We start from the raw sequence: 11,092 nt of genomic DNA, 5'->3' as shown, positions 1-11,092 counted from the left end.
CTGTTTTTATTTGTCATTGAAGTAAAAATATTTCCATATTATAAATTATCTATAAATTTGTTTTATATCACTACATAATATTCATAGGTTGGTGTACCAAGGTTATCATCTATATTTATATTGTAGGACTCATACGTTATTCCAAAATATTGCTAGTATAAATAATTATGCAATTATATACTTTTCTTTTCTTTTGTTCTCTGTACATGTACATGTCAACTATCTAGCTAAGGATAGATTTCCCAAAATAGAAGTTATTGTGACAAGAATATTGGGGTGACATTGATCAGTAGGGTCATATAAGTTTCAATGATACATCATCTGTATATTATATTGTGTATCCACCACTCAAAGTCAAATAACTTTCTGCCCCATATATTTGGTGCCCTTTATCCTTCACTATCCTCCACCCCTTTTCTCTGGTAGCCACCATACTGTTGTCTGTGACTGTGAGTTTCAGTTTTATATCCCATATTGAATGAAGTAATATGGTTCTTAGATTTTTCTGACTGACATTTGGTTTAGCATAATTTTTTCAAGGCCCATTTATATTGTGGCAAATGGCATTTTTTATTACTTGTAATATCCTCCACCCATCTGACTTCTTTTTCCAGTCTAGGTTCTATTTTTGAGAAGTCTTCCTTGGCCCATAATAATAGCTTTGCCTAAAGACCATCCACATTGTTACAAATAACAGTATTTCATCCTTTCTTATGGCTGACTAATATTCTACAATATATATGTACTGCATCTTCTTCTTTTTTTAAAATATATATATTTTATTGATATTTTTACACGGAGGAAAAGAGAGGGAGAGAGCTAGAAACATTGATGAGAGAGAAACATCAACCAGCTGCCTCTTGCACACTCCCCACTAAGGATGTACCCACAACCAAGGTACATGCCCTTGACCAGAATCAAACCTGGGACCCTTCAGTCACTCTATCCATTGAGCCAAACTGACAATGGCTCCCTGCTGCTTTTTATGGTCCAAAGTTATAGGGAAATCTCTTCCCAGCTCTGGAACTATGGGCTAAGGGTCTGGTGTGGGCTGGGACCCTTTGCTTTTTATGAGAGACCTTTGAAATGAAGATACTCCTCCCAATTATAAAAACAACCTATACCTCTGCCCCTCCTTCTAGTCTTGATGTACTTTCTTACTTATTTCTCTAGTTGTAGTACTTCCATTCAGCCAGATTTCAGGTGGTTCTGAGTGATGGTGGTTCTGTATTTTAGTTGTACTTTTGATGTGGAGGCGGCGAGTATTGGTGTTTACCAATGCTCCCATCTTGGTTCTCTCTTAACCAACATCTTTCAATGGGGAATCTTCAAATCAGAAATCTTTATATTTTTTTCTTGTGGACAGGTCAATTAAATAATTGTCCTGGAGATGAAGTGTGGTAGTGTGGCCCTTGGCATTTTCCACCAGAGTGTTTCAATTTTTATTGAAATAACATTAACTGAATCTCTGGCTTTGACACAGCAACTTTTATATTCATCACCTATTTTACTCACTCCAGATAACAAACAACTAGTATTTTGCTAGGTTTATTAAGACCAATCTCTTAAAATATTTGTATTTTCTAAAGTTGCAGATAGAAGAAATACCACTTTATGACCTGAATACTTAAAAAAAAAATGGATTTACACAGTAAGGGCCAGAACAAATTTACTTTTGGGCAAGGCTGGGATAAGAAAGGCTTTAAGGCATAATTTTAACTGTCTCCAAAATGGGTAATAAGAAAAACACATTGAAGGTAAGTGTGAGACCAGGAGAAAGGCCATAAAAGCAGTTAAAATCCTTGTGTTTTGGGTAGACAATGAGTAAAACACTTAGGATAGAGTAAAAGAGTTATAAACATGGCTTATTAAGGCTAAATCTAGAAAGGTAGTTGTTTTCCAATGCATAGTTAAAGATGCCTCTGAATGTTTTTTAGTAGAATATCTCATGATAAAATACACGCTTCACGGAGATTCATCTGGTAATAATAAGAAATCTAGGTGCAGTTGAGGAGTGAGGTAGATAAACCAATAGGCACTCTATTTCCTCATCCAAATTAAAGTGACAAAGGTAGGGTGATGGCTCTGGGAAAGGACGGTTGTGAATGGGAGAGTTATAACAAAGAAGGAATTGACAGGATGTGGTGAGTGATTTCTTATGGGGAGACATAACCTTTCCTGCCTCCTTGCCCAGGGAGGCATCATTCTAGAGACGTGCCACCCTTGAGTTATTGTGTGCTGAAAGCTGGGTAAATTCCGGCTAGAGGTGAGTTTGTCCTCCAATGGTCTGAGGCAGATTACCACAAATTAAATTTCATGCTAACCTGCTCTAAGCCAGGAACACATCATTAAGCTTCAGGGTTATCTAGTTGATCACACTAAAAAAATCTATTTCCACTGTTCCCTTGATGACAGTTGTGAAAATATTTTAATCGCAGTATGAAATCATTTTGTAATATCTCACCAAAGCAATTATGCATCCTCTGAAATGCAATACTGAAAAGAGGCCCATGGGATGAAGCCATTACTTCTTGGTTAGCAAATGCTCTAATACCTAAAAATGGCCTTGACAGGGCTGCTAAAATCCAGGTCCAGTCTTCAAGCCAGGTCTATACTAGCTAAATGGAGTGGCGAATTGAATTATTTTGGTGGAAAATTAACACTATCTACCCTCTCCTGCCTCCTTTGTCTATATTGATCATTCAATTTCTGAGAAAATCTACACTCCTCTGCAGGGCCAGAAATATTGATGCCAATGTCAGTTCAAATTGTAGCCTGAGAAAGTCAGAGATGAAAGGAAACAAGTGTGTGTATATGTCTCTGTGTGTTTATCAGAAAGTAACTGAAGAATGCAATAGGCAAGCAATAGCCTGTTTGTTTGTTTGTTTGTTTGTTTGTTTTTTTAAATCCTCACCTGAGGACATGCTTAGAGAAAAAAGAGAGAGAAAGAGAGAGAGAGAGAGAAACACATTGATAAGTTGCCTTCTGTATGTGCCTGACCATGAATGGGACTTGAAACATAGGTATGTGCCCTGACTGGGAATTAAACCTGCAACCTCTGGTGCATAGGATGATTCTCAACCAACTGAGCCATTCTAGGCAGCAACAATAGCCTTCATTTAGTCAGGGGTATAGGAATTTTGTCTTAATGCCCGGAATTCGGTGTTAAGACTTCATCTGAAATCTAACTGAAAGAATGCTATGGGGAAAATGTATGCACTTGTAAAACTATACCTGGTGAAGATAAAGCCAAGTGATTACCAATGTGAGGATCAAGAAATCAAGGTTTACCAATGTCAACCTAATCAATTTAATAAAACCTTAAAAAATCAAAGCCATATAATTCAAAAGGAAACGAGAAAATATGAGTTATCTAATGAGAAAGACACCTTGAGAAGATGAAACTTTTGCAACTGTGCACCCTCTCCTCTGGATGTCATAGGTGTGGTGGCAAGCACATGTGAACAAGTGAACAAATAGGGAAACATCAAAGTTCATTTAGCCTCTAAATGACTGTAAATAGTTACTAGAGTTAATACTGTATATCGAGATGCCTTAGTCTTCTAGGCCCGCCGCAACAAAATTCTATGGACTGGGTGTCTTGCACTATAGAATTTTATTTTCTCACAGTTCTAAAGGCTGGAAGTTCAAGATAAGAGGTTGGCAGGTTTTGTAGATCTCCCACGCCTCTCTTCTTGACTTGCAAATAGCCACCTTCTTGCTGTGTCTTCACATGGCCTTTACTTTGTGCATGTTCAGCTCTGGTGTCTCTTACTCTTCTTATAAGGACACCAGTCAGATTGGATTAGGGCCCCACCCTATGACTCCATTAAACTTCAATTGCTTCTTAAAAGTACCTGTCTCCACAGTGCAACTGCAGCCGGTCCCATTTGAGGGGCGCAGTGGGGATCTGTGGGGCACTCCGTGGAGCCAGCGATACCAGATCTTGGTGGATGTGTTCATTGAAGTTCAGGTGCTGCCAGACACTTGCACCCAGGATAGTCAGTGCGACCTGCAGAGCTGGCATGTGGTGCTGGTGGTGGGTGGCCATGAAATTTTCAAGGGCAAACTCTTTAATTCCACAATAGCTGATGAGGGAACATAAACTTTGGAGAATAGAAGGATGGTTTGTATTTTTCTTACAAAGAGAGATGCAGTAAATTATTGGACTTCTAGAATCCGAATATGCAGCTGATCCTTGGGTGCAAGACCAAATCCAGAGAAAACTTACATTAGAAAGTTCCAGGAAGAAAATCCTGGTTCTGACTTCAGTGGAGCAGAAATATCAGGAAACAATACTAAAAGTGGACCAGATTTCCCAAATCTGGAGAAATAATTGCTATTTTTTCCCCACCTGCATTCTGTGGACCCCAGCAAATGTTGCCAACTTGATCAAAGGAACAGATTATGTGTGTTAGGTTCACCTCCAAAGGATCCAGGCCAAGAGACAATATGAGTTTTAAGAAATTCTATTCAGTTCTTTCACAGCAGCTGAGGCCAGTGAGTTGGTGTCAGCATTAAGGGCATGGCTAGATTCTCTTATATAAGGTGGAAGTATGCAATATAAGGTCATGGTGTGGATGCAAGAATTGGTCAAGTGGAGGGGAGGCATGAGTGGGTCAAAGAGTCAAGGTAGGAGAGTGTGGAGGTCAGTCAAGCAAAAGGGATTCATCTTACCTTGCTTCTGTAGGCACCAACGTCTGCTCTGAACTCTGGGAAAGGGCTTACACAATATATATTTCAGAAAATATGTCCAAACAGAGGATATTAAGGGTAGTTCATTCTAACAATGTGGGGAAAGAAAAATGTGGATGCAGTTAACAAATTGCAAAGTATTTAAATATGGTTCTAAAAATTGCATTCAAATATGTTTTATAGTGTGAACTATTCTATTAAATACAGTGTGGACTAGTCTATTAATACATGGTTACTTTTTTTTTGGACTTGGTTTTGCTCAGCATGAAGTTTCATATGGTGCATCTTGATAATTTCATTTTTTTTAATAAATATATTTTATTGATTTTTCACAGAGAGGAAGAGAGAGGGATAGAGAGTTAGAAACATCGATGAGAGAGAATCATTGATCAGCTGCCTCTTGCACACCCTCCACTGGGGATGTGCCCGCAACCAAGGTACATGCCTTTGCCCGGAATCGAACCCGGGACCTTTCAGTCTGCAGGTCGACGCTCTATCCACTGAGCCAAACCGGTCCCGGCGATAATTTCATTTTTAATATAGGGTATTAATTTAAAATTTTACATAGATCATAATGAAATGACAGGGTAACTTCAGGGAAGATTTAGTTTTTTTTCTTTTAATAAACTTTTCTAAGTAGGAGAAAAAAAAGTACCTGTCTTCAAATACAGTTACATTCTAAGAGGTATGAGAAATTGGGGTTTCAATTTATAAATTTTATCTATAACTCCAGAATTCTTCCTCTTTCTTTCCCCCACCAGCTCCTTTCCTAAGCTTCACTATCTTTTTTAAAAATATATATATTTTATTGATTTTTTACAGAGAGGAAGAGAGAGAGATAGTTAGAAACATCAATGAGAGAGAATCATCAATTAGCTGCCTCTTGCACACCCGCTACTGGGGTTGTGCCCACAACCAAGGTACGTGCCCTTGACTGGATCAAACCTGGGACCCTTCAGTCCACTGGGCGACGCTCTATCCACTGAGCCAAATCAGTTTTGGCAGCTTCACTATTTTAATTAATGAAATTCCATCCTTTTATTTGCTCACCCCAAAAAATTTTAGGGTCAAGCCTGACTTTTCTTTTATTCTTATATTCTTACATCCAATAAACAAATCTGTTGGGTTTAACTTCATAGTGAATGCAAAATATGACCCCTTCTCACCACCTCCAGTGCTCTAGTCTAATCAATCTTATTGGATGATAGCCTCATGAGGCAATGTCTCCTACGTAGTCTTCCATATAAAAATAACCCATAACAAGATTCCCTCACTATAAATCTCGGTCTAGTACTTACCTGCACTTGAAAATTGTGTGTGCATGTATATAATATATATATATTTTGTAGTCTATCTCTTACCACTAAAATGTAAACTCATGAGAGCTGAAATTTTTTGTTTCCTGACATATTTTTTTCTTTTATATATATTTCATTGATTTTAGAATAAGAGGAAGAAGGAGAGGGAAAGGGAGAGGGAGAGGGAGAGGGAGAGAGAAACATTGATTGGCTGTCTCTTACATGCCCCCTACTGGGGATCGAATGCAGAAACCTCAGCATGTTCCCTGACCAGGAATCAAACAAAGTGAACTCTCAGTGTATCGGATGACTGAGCCATACCAGCCAGTACTCCCTGACATATTTCAAATATCTTGAACAGGTATGACTAAAAAAAAAAAAAAAAAAAAAAAAAAAGGCCAAGTCAATATCACTTAAAGGAACCTATGCTTATATCTGCATTACCTTTCCTCCTTGGATCTCACTTGGTGCCTCCTGGAATGGAAGGACCATTGGGAAACAAATCAAGTGCCTACTGTGTGCCAGGGGCTACAAAAATATAACTAAAATATTCTGATCTAACAGGGGAAAAAGACAGAAAGAAACCAAAGCAAAGGTATAAGAATGCATAAATGTGAAAGAAGTACAGAAAGAGTAAGTAGTTGGTCTTCAGGTGGAGGCTGTTATTGTGGGTCAAGGAAGATTTCTCAAGAATAGAACCTGGACTGGAGAAGCAGTCAGATGGGTAGAGGACATCACAAGTAATAAACAATGCCATGTGTTCATGCCCATTTCTAGGCTGCTAGCACAATCGGTGCTAGTAATAGATATTTAAGAGAATTTCCAGGTTCAAGATCAATTTTCCAAGTTTTAAGAGACAGACACTATCGAGTCTGTATTACTTGGATAAATATAGTTCAGCTGGCAGTAGTCATGCTGTTCTGTGGTTAGAGCATTAAATTTTATACTCCTGTTGACTGATTTCAGAGTAAACCCCAGGAAAGAAATCTTCCCTCCCATGGTCTATTTTAAGAAAAAGCCAATTCTGTATAAGTGAAAATAAGCTTTCACTGTAATTAATTCGAACTTTAAAAAATCATGTAAGTTAACAGAATACATTCACATATTTCTAATATAAAATAGAGGAATCACTTTATGTTTAATCAGAAAAAGGGAATACACAGCTAGTTTTTATTTGAAGATATCATTTTTTAGAAAGCTACAAATATAAAAATATCCAAATTAACATACTGTACAAAAGTATGAAATAAATTATGAGTAATTATAAATGCATTAGCTTTGAATATGCATAATTATTTTCTTTACAAAATTTGAAAGTATTTATTTCTATAATAAATAAAGCAATAACAGTTTTTTATTCTCAGAGATTGTATTGCATGTGATATTTTGTCTTTTTCAACTTTGAACCTTTTCCAGTTAATGTATTTGGTATAGATTTTCAGTAAATATTTAGTGCAGTTGAAATTGAGTGACAGTAGATATTATTCAAGACACATATGAAAGAGGTATTTTGGTATTTTTTTTTATGAGGCAGTTATATTGCACATAGTGCTTAGAGAATAGCATTAAGATCTTTGACTTATAAAGGAAACAAGCATAACGACAGAAATAACAGAAGTCATGTAAACCTCTAATGAATCAACAATAATGATAATATCAATGGGGGGTGTATTTTTCAAAATATTTAGTAACAAACACCTTCATTTGATCCTATGGGATAATAAATGTGAAAGAAGTACAGAAAGATTAAATAAGGCTGTTAGAGATCAGTAAAATGAGACACAAGAAAATAATCATTGTCGGTGGACAAACTGATAATTAATAGAAAGAGGTACGGCTGTGTGAGGCAACAACATTTTTCTTCTGATATGAACTTTATCCCTCTTACCATTGGAGCACATTACATCTTTTGACAAACAACATTTTCAAGTAGTGTTCTTCTCATTATTCCATCTTTTCTTTTACCCTTTCTAGCAATAGTATCCTGCATTCCTGAGGGTATATAAATTAAGCAAAAGCAATATTGTTGTTCTACTTGTATTTTCCTCAACTTAGATGTCATTTAAAAGTACAGGCCATCTAAGATTTTCAAATCTTAGAATCTCAACTGGTATATCCACCATGAAAAATAATAAGATGATTCCTCAAAAATTAAACATTGAATTACCACATGACCCAGAAATTCCATTTCAGCAAGTTAGTAAGCATTGAAGAACAGAAAGCAGAGACTTGAATAGTAATTTACACCAATATTCACAGTAGCTAAAAGGTGTAAACAATCCAAGTGTCCATCAACTAATGAATGAATAACCAAATGTGGCTATCTTGGGAACATGAATAATAGAAAATTATTTAGTCTTAAAAGGAATAAAATTCTAACACATAACTACATCATGGATGAGCCTTGAACACATTATTCTGAGTGAAATAAGCTAGGTACAAAAGAAAAAAAAATTATATGTTCTCACTTGTATATGACACCTAGAACAGTTAAATTCATAGGGACAGAAGATAGAATGGTGGTTGCCAGGGCTGAAGGAGAGGAGAGTAACAGTTTAGAAAGATCAAAAAGTTCTGGAGATGTGATGTGGTGATGGTTGCACAATCCTATCTAATAAAGAGGAAATATGTTAATTGATCAACATACACTTACAAAGATGGTGGTGCCTACAGCCAATAAGGAGGGAATATGCTAATTGACTGCCTTGCCCTCAAAGATGGTAGTCCCCTCAGCCCCGTCAGCATCCCTGCCTCTGGAGTTCCTCAGTTCCCTCAGCCCCGAGGCACCAAGAGCTGCCCAGCTGACCAAGGCCAGCCTGAGGGATGACCATAAAACAATAAGCAGGCTGTGTGGGGCAACCAGGCCAACAGGGGGGCTGTGAGGGGCGATCAGGCTGGCAGGGGGGGGGCAGTTGGGGGCAACCAGACCAGCAGGGGGGACTGTTGGGAAATACCAGGCTGGTGGTGGTGGGGGTAGTTGAAGGCAACCAGGCTGGCAAGGGGGGGGAGGACAGTGAAGAGTGACTAGGCTGGCAGGAGTGGCAGTGGAGCAACCAGGTCAGTGGAAGGGGGGGGGGTGGGGAGGGGTAGGGAAGCAGTTAGGGGCAATCAGGCTAGCACACAGAGGCAGTGAGGGATGATCAGGCAGGGCAGGAGGCAGTTAGGGGCTACCAGGCAGACAGGCAGGCAGATGAGTGATTAGGAGCCAGCGGTCCAGGATTGTGAGGGAGATCCCAGATTGGAGAGGATACAGGCTGGGCTGAGGGGACAACCCCTCTCCTCCTTGTGCATGAATTTTGTACTGGGCCTCTGGTAATATTAATGAACATACTTAATGCCACTGATTTGTCCTCTTAAACATAATTAAAATGGTAAACTATACATTATGCATATTTTACATAATAAAAGATGTCATTACAAAGAACATATTTCTGTGTTCAGAACTCTATACCATGCATACCAAAGGCAAATATCTAAATTCAGAAAAAGCTACTTTTACAGTCAAACATGAGAGTGTGTGAAGAGTATAATGAAGACAGAAAATATTAAACTGATCAGGTCCAATGTCATGTGGCCAGTAGGGGGAGAAGGAAAGAGCAGCTGTTGCTGGTTGAGTGTGTAAGACAGTTCCAGTTTATTCCTTTTTAACTGGTTGATTCTTATTTATTCTCCTTATTTCTGAATCTCAGTTCCAAGGGACAAAATGCAGCATGTGCCCTTACTTCCCTCTTTGCAGCTGGACTTTGATCAATACAGCAGTCGTTAACCCCCCAGGCCACCCTTTTCAATGAAGAGCCTGGAAAGATTCTTACAGGAGTACAGTCAATACAAGTGTGGGCTTCAGTCCATCCTGTGTCTGTAATTTTTATTCAGGCAGAAAGAGTGAAAGAGACAGTTATTTGGAAACATGAATATGAATATGCATAAAATAAACTATAGTTGTCCTATGTCCATTGGGGAATTGGTTCCAGAACCCCTGTGAATACAAAATTTTCAGATGCTCATATTCCTTATATAAAATAGTATAGTACTTGCATATAATCTATGTACATTCTGTCATATATTTTAAATAACCTATAGATTACTTTTAATACCTAACAATGTAAAGCTATGTAAATAGATGTTATACCATATTGTTTAGGGAATAATGATAAAAAAAATAAAATGTCTGTAATTTTTCAGCACAGACACAACCATCGTAGGACTAATTACAAAGGACATGTCTGCAACAACATAACATTTTATTTTTCAAACATTTTCCAGCCATGGTCGGGTAGCTCAGTTGGTTAGAGCATTGTCTCAATGTGCTAAGGTTTCAGGTTAGACTCCCCAGTCAGGGCACATACAAGAATCAACCAATGAATGCATAAATATGGAAACAACAAATTGATGCTTCTCTCTCTCTCTCTTCTTTCCACTTTCTCTATACATTTCAAAACCTAAAGTAGGAGTAATTTCCATCTGCTGTTGGTTGAATCCGTGGATTGGGAAGCTTTGGATATAAGGGGTGATTGCCGTACCTTCAAGCCTTCTGTCTCACAATCTGTTTTCCACATTTCCCCTCCACCTGCTGTCTAAACTGCATATTGGATTATGTAATATTTTTTCCCTTCTAGTACACAGTGTCCAAATTCTGCAGCATAGACTCTAAGACTCTCCAGAATGGGACTCGGTCTGTCCAGGCTAATCTCTCACGCTGTCCAGGGCTCTGGTGATGCTAAGTGAAGTCCAGCTTTGTAGGTGCCTTACATACTGTAGCTCCCACTTCAACTCTCAGTCAGTGCTATCCCCTCTGTGTAGAATATTTGGCCTCTAATACTCAAGTGTCACCTCCTCTGTGAAGCCCACCTTGCCTACACCAAGAAGAATCAGATGTATCCTCTTCAGTGGTTTCTTAGCATCTTGTATGTCTTTATTATAGCGCTGATAACATTGCTGTCATTTGATGATGTATGTATGTGCCCTGCTGGACAATAGACTTTCCTGGTTGTCTCATCAGACACAATAGGCTGGCACACTTCAACAATACAGTATGTTTTTGAGCACATGGATATGTAAACATGTAAACTTTCAGTAACCCAATTCTTTAACAATAGAAA

General features: G+C 38.2%; 1 pseudogene; it reads left to right on the top strand.

Moving 5' to 3' along the window:
- Positions 1–1,730: 1,730 nt before the first annotated feature.
- Positions 1,731–4,406, top strand: LOC118709734 (annotated as a pseudogene).
- Positions 4,407–11,092: the final 6,686 nt, after the last annotated feature.

Source organism: Pipistrellus kuhlii, unplaced genomic scaffold (assembly GCF_014108245.1).
Source record: "Pipistrellus kuhlii isolate mPipKuh1 unplaced genomic scaffold, mPipKuh1.p scaffold_m20_p_7, whole genome shotgun sequence".
NCBI classification, from domain to species: Eukaryota; Metazoa; Chordata; class Mammalia; order Chiroptera; family Vespertilionidae; genus Pipistrellus; species Pipistrellus kuhlii.
This window is presented reverse-complemented; position numbering and strand designations above follow the sequence as displayed.